Source organism: Cololabis saira, chromosome 2, assembly GCF_033807715.1.
Source record: "Cololabis saira isolate AMF1-May2022 chromosome 2, fColSai1.1, whole genome shotgun sequence".
Lineage (NCBI taxonomy): Eukaryota > Metazoa > Chordata > Actinopteri > Beloniformes > Belonidae > Cololabis > Cololabis saira.
The window spans coordinates 45,279,957-45,292,113 of record NC_084588.1 but is presented as its reverse complement, the minus strand read 5'-3'; positions in this window follow the sequence as shown (position 1 = coordinate 45,292,113).

Genomic DNA, 12,157 nt, shown 5'->3' with positions numbered 1-12,157 from the left:
GGATTCCAAAAAACTGACATCTTATCCGTGTGTTGGTCATGATTTCTAATGACTGGTCATGAGCTTTAACCACCTATCCCCTGTTGTGGAGAAGCAAGAAACCTATCGACTGGGACTCTGGGGACGCTTTGTGGCAAGTAGCCGGCTGGGAGGTTGTTTTTAAATCAACCACATGACACTGTTGATTGAATAATTAATGCACGCCTGGATGTAACTGGGAAACCCCACACTCACCACAAAAAGAACCAATCCAGTTCCTTTCTGTAGCAAACTGATGCTGCAAACCACAACTCTATCTATCTATCTATCTATCTATCTATCTATCTATCTATCTATCTATCTATCTATCTATCTATCTATCTATCTATCTATCTATCTATCTATCTATCTATCTATCTATCTATCTATTTTTTTTTATTTTTTATTTATTTATTTTGTGCATGGTGGTCAATCTACACACCCAGGACCAAAAAGGAGCAGGATGAAGACAAGTCTTATTTTACCTGCCCCTTATTAAATACCAAAACAAAAAGAACAGTCAATGTAACCAATATTTACAATAAAATATACACTTAAATAGAACCAACCACATATATTAATAATACTGCTTAAGTCCCAGCCTATTCATGATCATATAACTTAAATATTTCATCTTTATACATTTTTTTGAACCTAAGTAAATCTGTACGTTCCTTTAAATCATTCTGTAGAGAGTTCCACAGTTTTACTCCCACAACAGATGTACACATCTGTGGTCCTTGCATGCTGATGTTTGAAATTATATTTCCTTCTATGTTCTATATCTTCTGGATTTGAAAAAAAAAACAACTGCTGTAGATTACTTGGTAATACTTTTCTTTTTGCCCTATGCATCAATAATAATGTCTGTAACTCAACTATTTCTTTAAATTTAATAAGTCCTGAATTAATATCTATCTATCTATCTATCTATCTATCTATCTATCTATCTATCTATCTATCGTAAAAATTGGATTTCTATGACATATCGGCTTCTGTCAAACCCCCCCCGATCTGATCAGTTCTGCTCCCTCCCCCTCCCCCTGTCCCTCTAGTTAGTTGTCTTTGACCTTTGCCCCCCTTGCGTGATCATGCTAGCATGACCTGCACACCTACAACACCCTGAGACACACACACACACACACACACACACACACACACACACACACACACACACACACACACACACACACACACACACACACACACGTGATCTTAACAAATGCTTCTGACAACGTGGGGGAACACAGCTGGTTGAAAACACAGTGTGATGAGACTGTAATGTGTGTGACCAGGGACTCCCGCTGGCATCCGCATACTAACGTCCATCATTGGAAATACATATGGCGGACACATGCAAACACACGCACACACAGACACACACATAGATCACAGTCATGGCTGCACATAAGATCAGTGTAGAGTACATTACACATGTATGCCGGTGGCAAACAAGTAGACATGGAACCTAATTGTTATACATCCTGCCACACAACACATGTATATATGTAGATATTCAATTCAAAATACTTTATTTATCCGCCTCCGTGACTCTCCTGTCCCACTTGTGTACGGGACCTGATCCTATACATACCATGTGCATGCGTGAGTGTGCATGTGTGTGGGTGCACAGCCTTCACAGTGAAACACTGCACCAGAGAGATTGGAATCAATACTCTCTGCTCCGTCATTTGTCACATCTTTACAAGGCTGAAGCCATCTGAACACCAGTCTATTCTACCTTAGTGTCATTTATCAAATTGCTCCACCTTATAGAGCGACGCACACAAATATGCACTCGAAAACACACACACGGACGGACCAAAGCATGCAACATTCAGACATTTGGGCTATAATTAAGAGTGCATTTTAAAAGTGTAATTAACTACTATTTCTCACCAGAACATAGTTTTTCAAATTGCCACTGGAGTTTGTCACATCATGTGTTTTCAAAGTTAAGACAGAAGGTTAAGAGAGAACCTTTCTTCAATTGATCCTTCACTAAGCTCCTCCCCCTCGGGTGCTGTAACTTGATTTTATAGAAATGTCATGTTATTTACTTAAAAACTAATTAGGTTTACTTTTGCAGCAAAGATTTCAGGAGACATTATCATGACTGCCTTTCCTCTGTGACAGAAAAACATTCGATGGGAGCCTCCAGAAAAATTCAAGTCCATTTCAGAGCTGATTAACTCAAAGACTTAAAAACACAGATGATAGTGCTGAATACGCTATACTCTCCATTAAACAGGATACTTAAATGTACTGAATGCATTACTGTTAACAATTAAATATTACAGTTTTTCTCAATCACTTTGGTACATTTCTCACATCAGAATTGAAATTCTCAAAAGTTCTTGTTCAGTTTTCACATCATCATGTCATTTGTGCAGATGAAAAAGGCAGTTTCTCATTGCATTGAACAAATTGCAAATGCTTTTGTCCATCCATGCAAATGATTGTGTACAATTCTCAGTTTTTTCGTACATTATCAATTGCTTTTGTCATGCTAATCAAAATGCTTTGTTATAGGAATCTATCAAATAGTCTCTTTCCCCAAAACATTTAGGCTATAGTTCATCATATAAGTCTTCACATGCAAAATGATTTACCAAGCCATCATAACATGTCAAGCATATATACATTTCCATAAGACATTTGTCTGTAAATATGATCTAAATTGGTAAATTCCTCCCAGGTGAATCTAGACTTTCTCTAATGAAAAGAGTTGATCAACCAATGATTGACAGTTTTCTGAATGAGCTCAAGGGAGCATCTCATGAACAATCTACTGGGGAGTATATAGGTAACCAGAGCACAATAGAAACTTACAATGTCTGACAATGGAAGGACAACAGCCAAGAAGAAGGAGAGGAAGAGGGGTGAGGCTGCGTGGTGGAGGAGTAGGAAGAGGAAGAGGCAGAAGAGGCGGACACATGCGTGTTCCTGATGAAATCAGAGCAACACTTGTAGACCATGTTTTGAATCATGGGCTGACTATGCCAATGAAGAAGTCATTCTGTAAATGTGAATCTTGTCTTTTCCAATCAATCTTACACGTATACATTATATGAGGTCAAATGTACAACACTTGTCATCACACCTAAACCACATTTTACATCAACATGTCCCTTCAAAGTGCCTTCAATTGCCAACATGACTAATGAATTTGACTGTCTTATCTGTACACAATGACACAATGATTAAACATTCTGATGGCACTGACAAGTATATTGACACAAAAACTTGCTTTTGAGGGATGGACTAAGGATTTTGAGCAAGAGACTGGCTTTTGCAGGTGATCCACAGTGTTTTGCTATTTGTTCAAACTGTTTTGAGAAATGCACTTGATCTTCTGCAAATTGCAAGAATGATTGGAAAAATGTACCAAAGTGATTGAGAAAAACTGTAACCTCCAGTCTGCAGGAAATTATTCATCCTTGCTCTGAATGGTCTTCAGACTTCCTTCATAATCTCTTTTTCTGTACATTTGTGCTGTGTCTCATATGGGTTATCGCTGGACAACATTTTTTTAAAATAAATAATATATAATATATAATAACAATTAAAAAAAACACCATATTCTTAAAATGTCAAGTGTTGATCTTAGTATAGCCTGACAGTTTGTGAGGTCTAGAGTAACGGATTTATTGCTGCTGCAGACAGAGAAATGGTGGTCAGATGTGCAAAACACAGCAGAAAAAGATTAAAATTGTTAAAAAAAAAACTGTACAGTTGAAGTGAGATAAGCACTAGTAGAGAAATGTAATGCTACTTAACTCAACATGACTTCAGTTTTATCCTCATTAAGATTTAAACAGTTCTTATCGACTTTTTTGCAGCTGAAACAAAAGTTTAAACTCATTCATGTGATGAACTATAAAATACAGTGCCAATATTCATGTTTGCCCCTTCAACTTTTTATCAAATTACGACATATGCTAAAAGTAATGAGACTTTTACTCCAACTGCCACTGGCGTATAAGTAACTATTGTTCATGTTCATTAGGAATGGGTGATATTTTACCGTTCACGATATACCGTCAGAATAAGAATTTTTCATCTCGCGGTAAAAACGATAAATTCCCCTTGATGACGTTTTTGTGTAAAGCTGATTTATGGTTCTGCGTTAAATCCACGCACAACGTACGTGAAGAAAGGAAGGAAGGAAGGAAGGAAGGAAGGAAGGAAGGAAGGAAGGAAGGAAGGAAGGAAGGAAGGAAGGAAGGAAGGAAGGAAGGAAGGAAGGAAGGAAGGAAGGAAGGAAGGAAGGAAAGAAGGAAGGAGGGGAAAAAAGAAAGAAGGAAGGAAGGAAGGAAGGAAGGAAGGAAGGGAGAAAAGAGGAAGGGAAGAAGGAAGGAGAGAGCAGGAGGAAAGAAAGAAGGGAAAAAAGAAGGAAGGAAGGAAGGAAGGAAATGAGCCTGAAAGAAAGAAAGAAAGAAAGAAAGAAAGAAAGAAAGAAAGAAAGAAAGAAAGAAAGAAAGAAAGAAAGAAAGAAAGAAAGAAAGAAAGAAAGAAAGAAAGAAAGAAAGATAAATTCCCATTGGTGTAGTTTAGTAGCATTTAGTATCTTTTAGAGCAGTGATTTGGGGGCTCCAAAGACTGAATGTGGTGATAGATTTATAGTTACAAAGGTGGAGTTGAATTGGTATTTTTTTATCGTCATTTTTATCGTTATCGGGATAAATGCCAGAAATTATCGTGATACATTTTTTAGTCCATACCGCCCATCCCTAATGTTCATGCACCATAATTCTACTACAGGTGACCGGTGAAATGTTTGGCACTCATTGAAATCCTCCTTCATTTGTGGAGCTAGTCCTTCTATTTCCAAACAGCTTTTAAAGATCTCATCGAGAACTGTTATCCTCAGCTAAATCTCACTTTTCACAATGACCATCCTAAAACAGGTGTACGACTTTGTCGGAGGTAGAAATTCTTTATCCCAAAGCCATGAGGTGTTTTTTTTTTCTGCTCCAGTTTTTACTGAGTGCATGGAGAGTGTGTAACAGGATCTTAAAAATTTCAGTGAGATTGCTCCGATAACCAATTTTCCTGAACCCTGTGGTAACATTCCAAAAAGCCAGATATGACTTTATTCAATTCATCCACAAAAGATAAAGCAATTTGGCCCCGACCACTTTCCACTGCCTTACACGTGGTCCGCCACACACACAAACACACACACTCACATGTGCGCGAGCATACACAAACCCGCCCACCTACACACACAAACACACACACACAACATACTGTGAGTACAGTTAATCCAGACGGTTCTGAGTAAGTGTCCTCTTGAGAAGCCTCTTTTCCAGCTCAGTTTTCCAGGAAGGATTAAGCAACATTAGGCTTGAATGATACGCCTGAATTATCGTATCAAATTTTTCTACTTTTTAATAGTGTGGCATTGCACAGCTTTACTGTTTTCCAATAAAACCACAATTTATTTAAAAGTGGAAGGTCTTATACAGGGATATGTGATCCAACAGGCTTGTTAGTCTGGCATTAGGGCCATCATGTCATTAGAGACGGTCTTACTGGCCTACACTAGAAATAAGGCTAATATTCAATACATTTACCGTATTTTCTGGACTATAAGCCACACCTGCATATAAGCCGCATCCACTATATTTAAAAAAAATAATTAAAAAAAAGATGTACAAGCCGCATCCGCTCTAGTTAAATAAAAAAGATCTGCAAGCCGCACATATTTATGTTGCTAGTCTAGATTAGATATTTACTACATGTACAGAAGGATTTTGAACTGTAAATGATGTACATGTTTGTACCTAAATAGATCTTTTCCTAACAGTGTCTTTTAACACGGCAGCAACTTTGCGGATTAAAACGGGACAAAACCAAGAGAAAATAACCGGTATTTATTTATCTATTTATCTGTTTGAAATCTGCTTCTACCTACTTCTATCTGCTAAAGAAGAAGTTGCGTATTCTTCTTTGCATTTATTTTGTCTTAGTGTTGATTCTAATTCCGGTTAAAGGGCCCCGAGCAGTGGAAGAAAAATCCACAGACTAACCTTTGTATAAGCCGCACGGTTGAAAACCTATGAAAAAAGTAGCGGCTTATAGTCCAGAAAATACGGTAGTCAAAATTATCTTATATTAAGCTAAATATCTCTGCCAATTGGGTTAGAAAATTCTTCTCGACTAGAGGCAGCAACACAGGATAAAAAAAAGGCTTTTTTACTTTCTTAGAAATTAGTTTTTGCCGTGTTGACCGATTACTCTGCTCACTTTTATCACTGCTGCTTCGTGTTCCAGTGGAATTACCCAGCATTTTTAGGAAATTCAGGAAAAAGGGTACACTAGAGAATGATTTTATTGGTGTAACATAGAGCTATACCGTTCTTTATTACCCACATCAGTCTTATAAGCCATCTGAGTTCTTATTTTTATACCACAGCTGTCTCTGTATTATTTTTATTTTTCTCAACCCCCAACTGGTTGAAGCAGATGGCCGCCCTTCCCGAGTCTAGTTTAGACAGAAGTTTCTCCCTGTTAGAGGGGAGTTTTTCCTTTGAAGCTCAGGACGGGGGAACAAAGTTTTGATGCAATCTGTTGATTTCCTTAGCGAAGAAATAACTATTATTGTTATTTTATTGGCTTTGCATTAATTAGCCTTCTTCAGAATGAGTTAAACTGTGTTGTTGAAGTGCCTTGAGATGACGTTTGTCATGATTTGGTGTTATATAAATGAAGATGATTTGAATTGAATTGAGGTTGTTTTATTGGTCCATAGATGACATCAGTTAATATTGGCCCCGCACAGATATATTGGTATCTGCATATATTTGCTGATATGCACTGACATTAAACCAGGACCTTTGCAGAGGTGTCAAGTAACAAAGTACAAAAACTTCGTTACCTTACTTAAGTAGAAATTTTGGTTATCTATACTTCACTGGAGTAATTATTTTTCAGACGACTTTTTACTTTTACTCCTTACATTTTCACGCAATTATCTGTACTTTTTACTCCTTACATTTTAAAAACAGCCTCGTTACTCTATTTCATTTCGGCCTTTAAATAAAAACTATCCAGTTAAATTGCTCCATCCGGATAGAGTGAATTTGGTTGTGGTTGTTTCAGATGTTCTTGTCCAGTTTTGTTCTTACATCCGTTCCCTCAGATTCCTGCAACTAAACTTGGATGTACATTCCAATAAAGGTTAGGATAAATGATAACATGCCTCTGAAGTTTGACTTTTTGCACCATTACAATACTTATAGGCAACTAGTCATCATATCTCCTGCTCTCTGAAACACATGTTAATGCTCAATAGTACACATATATGGTTCTTTAATATATTTGCATTATACTAAGATGCATTCATTTTCAATGGCTTTTGTCCTTAATGGCTTTTTCCCCCCTTACATTACTTTTACTTTTATACTTTAAGTAGTTTTGAAACCAGTACTTTTATACTTTTACTTGAGTAAAAAACTTGAGTTGATACTTTAACTTCTACAGGAGTATTTCTAAACTCTAGTATCTATACTTCTACCTGAGTAATGAATGTGAATACTTTTGACACCTCTGGACCTTTGGCATAAAAAGTTCTTTAAATTAATCTAGAAATTATTTAATATCACAGTTTGCTTCACTGTAACTCTGATTTTTTTAAATACCCTCTCCACTGCAAAAGAAGAGAAGAGCATACAGCTCCAGCATTGGTTGGGCTCTGTTTTTGTTTGATCTGTTTAATTAGGTTCTTTTGATCAACTTGTACGACTTGTGAAATCTGAAGATGCTTTATAATATTAATGTTAATGCATTTATTAATGCATCAATCTTACTACTGCCAGACTGACAAACTTCAAAGCACCCGTGCATGTGTGTGTTGGGCACCAGAGTGCATCCACCACTGTATGGAAAGAGATCAGGACAACATATGTACTTACATCCACAGCAGTAGACTTGGTAAAACGACAACACAGAAACCAACCACACTGCCTGTGAAGCCCTGTGCAGATTTATGCACACAGTGAGACCTGACAACCGCAGTTGTTTGAGAGAGAGAGAGAAAAAAGAAAGTTATTCCTTTAGGTGGTATTCAGACCAGCCCTTTTGATCTGCCCCGAGGCCTGCTGGTGGGTATCCGCTAATGAGCCAGCAGCCATTGACCACATCCTCTGCTTATTGATTCTTATTGGTGACATGCTCTAATAGGATTTTGCAGTTCTGGATTGAAAGATCAATGAAGAAAGGCCAGAATAGTTTTAAGACAACAGAACTGAGGAGAAACGGCACTCTGCTCTGCTAATGAGTACTAAACATATACAGTATATAGATATCGGAGCATTTGGGAATTAGACTTGCACGTGTCTAAACCATATTGATTTTTTTCCCCCCCAGTCTGTTTCTAAATTGTATTTATAGTATTAAGTTAACAGTTAAAACCAAAACATTCAAATGGCATCCATTACAACAGAAATCACCTAATTATTAGATAAGTAATATATACAATACAGTCCTTCATATCCTCTGAATTAAAACAGATTAGCTATTCAGAGCTGAAACATAGAAGTAAACCAAAAAGTTGCACTTGAATGGACTGTGAGGAAAAAACGGCTTAGAATAGCTAAGTGGCATCACTCTGCACAATAGCGTAGCATACACGCTGCTCACTTCTGCATTCAGGGGCGTCAATGGGGTATGGCAAGGTACGGCAGCCGCCACACCTTGGCTTCAAGGGAAAATGTAAATGATTGTTTTTCAAATACATTTATGGAATTACTCTGTGTCCATTTGTATTGATTATTCTATTACTTAATACATATAGAATAACTACAAATGCAAATCAGAACAACATGATTGATTTCCTTAGTTATTATACACTGCAAAAACTCAAAATCTTAACAATTTGTCTTAATTCTTATTTCTTAATTTGTCTTATTTGTAGTTAAAATGTCTTAAAATGTTTTTTTTTGTCAAAAAAAGTCTCATTACATGTAGGACAAGACTCAAAAACAACCATTTTCACCAAGTAGATTTCTAGTAGATTTTCACTTAAAATAAGATTTTTTTGCTTGTAATGAGAAGATAAATCTTCTCAGATTTTTCTACTTATTTCAAGTGAAAATTTACTTGAAACAGGTGAAAATGGTCAAATAACAAGTTATTTTTCTGGTGATTACTCTTGTTTTAAGTGTAATGAGATTTTTTTTACTAAAAATGAGACATTTTAACTAGAAATAAGACAAATATTCCTGGTAAGATTTTGAGTTTTTGCAGTGAGCGAGACTGCATTTGAAAAAGTTCCAATTTTCTTGACCACACAGATAAACTCCATAGCAGACTTCTGTGATGAGTATTTGCTGGACGTGTTGATTGATACTCTAGTTAAGTTCTGTGACTCGTAACCTTGCCATACCTTAGCTTCCACTGAATTGACGCCACTGTCTGCATTGTTTCTGTCTTTTGTTTCAGAAAGAAAACAAAGCAAATATATAGAAAGTCATCAGGTTTAGGACATACGTCAGCAACGAATAATCCCAACGGCCATAACCCCGTTTGGATAAACAGTTCCATCGGCTCACTGCCACACCTGCCAGTCGAGGGATATCCTAACTACCAAACAAGTTAAAGTAAAGGTAACACCTCGGACCACTGGGACCGGGCTTGAACATCTCACACTTCTTCTTTACCAGAGCTGGAACAAGACAACAGGCTTTCTCCATTTACACCCATTGATTCGGTCTCTGACATATGTTTGAGACTTGTTTGGCTAAAAGTCGAACTTTAGGACACATCAAACCATTTGATTCATGTTCTCAGCCTTGGTGATCGAAGACTGTCTCTTAACAGAACATGAGAAAAACAAAGTGCGGCCTCAAAAAACACTTTTACATCAAACCAAATATGCAAAACAGACAAGATGTATTTACCGTGTACTGTACCAGGAAAACACTTGAATAAATGTGAAAATGTGAAAATATAGCATATAAAACTTAAATGTTGGCATAAGTATATCATGGTGAAGCTAAATTTGATCATTTTCTGCTCCCATGTGGGGTTTTTTATTTTTTATTTATTTATTTCAGATCCCCATTAGTTGCTGCCTCCAAAAGTACAAATATACATTTCTATAAAACTTTTACAGTACAATATAAAATGTTAGTTAAACAGAATAAAACAAAGTAGATAACAAGAATAACAACTAAAAAGAAAAACAAGACAAAAAAACAAAAACAAATAAAAACTAAAGATAATAATAAGCAGAAAACAATGAAAAAAAAAGAAAATGAAAAAAAAAAATAAAACAAAAAAAACAAATAACAACCAAAAACAGATAGATTAAAGATAAATCCAAGTACAACTAAAGATAAATAAGTTCATACTCAATGAGGCAAATACAAAAACAAAAACAAAAAAACGTATTTCAATAGAAGAAAATTTAAAAATAGTGAAAATAACCGGAAACGTCACAAAACCTCAGCAAAATAAAATACTAAGAATTGAAATTAAATGCAGAACAAGAAAATATGTTTATTTATATAACACCTAACTGAATTAAATCAATAAGCTAAAACCTGAACCTGGTTTTGAACCCAGATGTTTTGAAAATGATACACGGTGTGTCGTTTTGCATCACTTTGTTGACCGCTGTTGTGCGACCAATTTGCTTGAACAAGCCAAAAAACAATTTCAAGCAACAGTCTTTTCAGCTGTACAACCAGACTGAAAGAGAAAAAAAGGACCTGAATTTCATTAAATGTAGCTCCAATGGTAAATTTACGCAGATGCTGTTGTTATTCATCTTTGGACGTGTTACAAAAATGCAATCCGATGCTTTTATTGTGAAACCATTTACCTGTGGCTCAGTTGCATGACTGCTGTTGACCCTATTATCTTATGAATAAATACAAAGTTGTAATAATGCACTCCAAGAGAGAGTATTTTTGCATGCTTCTATTAACTCCTGATTTATCCACATGTCAGCTGCTCTGCAAGGAGAAGTCCAAACACATTTAATGTGCGATCATTAAGAGCTGTATTGTGACAGCTCTTAAGTTTGAAGGAGGTGGCAGTGGCGGCGGTGGGGTGTTCAAGCGTGACTGTGTAAAGTGGAATCATCTTTCCTGTGAAAGGATAGATAGTCAGAAGTCCTCTTTCAGAGTGATCATTAAGGATAACCACTAACACCACAATTCGAGAAGAGACAATTACCCGCAATCACAGCGGCTGCTGGAGGGAGTGGCGCTTTATGCAAGTGTTTGTGTGTGTACGCGCGCAGAGGTTTGTTCGCCCCTTCACTAGATGTCTGGACGCCCCCCCGTGTGCACAGCCAGTCATCTGTCACCATTACAGGACAAAGGCAGCAGTGTCTCAGGGCCATTACTGAGATTGCTGGAGATGATTTGGAGTGTCCTCCTCAGCACCGAGAAAATAATTTCCTCACAAAGAGGTGGCCCCTTGGCTCTGCGGGTCCCTGACAGCCTGCGGGGAAAAACTGCAGAGCCCTTCTTCTGCCACTCGCCTCCAGGAATGACGGACGCAGAGAGGGCACGCCGGGTACAGTTAAAGAGAGGCAACAGGGCGAATGTGGAAGAAAAACAAAATGCCAGAATTGTGCATCTCTTGATGGCACTTAAGGGAGGAATGGACTTGTGTATTAAGTAAATCTGTCCAGGCTGGAAAGAGACAAAGTAATTGTGGTTTAAAGCTGAACTAACCAGTCTTAAACACACTTTTGAAATTTAGTTCAAGCACTGTCCCCATCCCTTTTTTTGCCACTGCACCTCTTTTTCTCACTCACAAACTGCTGGCCAGATATGTAGCTTCATTTACAGTCGAGCTGACCTTGGCTAGAATGTGGACGAGTGTTTAAAGATCGGTGCCGTGAAGTGAGAATGGTGTGTGTGTGTGTGTGTGTGTGTGTGTGTGTGTGTGTGTGTGAGAGCAGACCACTGGTCAGTGGCTGGAGGGCTGCACTTGCCTTTTTCCACCAACTTCATGGCCCACCAAACTCAGTCCCCCCGCCCCAAACACCCAGACAAACACACTCACAACACACACATATATCTGACACACATAGATCATGATGAATTGTCCCTCCTGCAGACTTAGATTGTTTTTAAGGTTTAATTCAGTTTCTTCCTGTGCTCGGATGAGCAGCTGT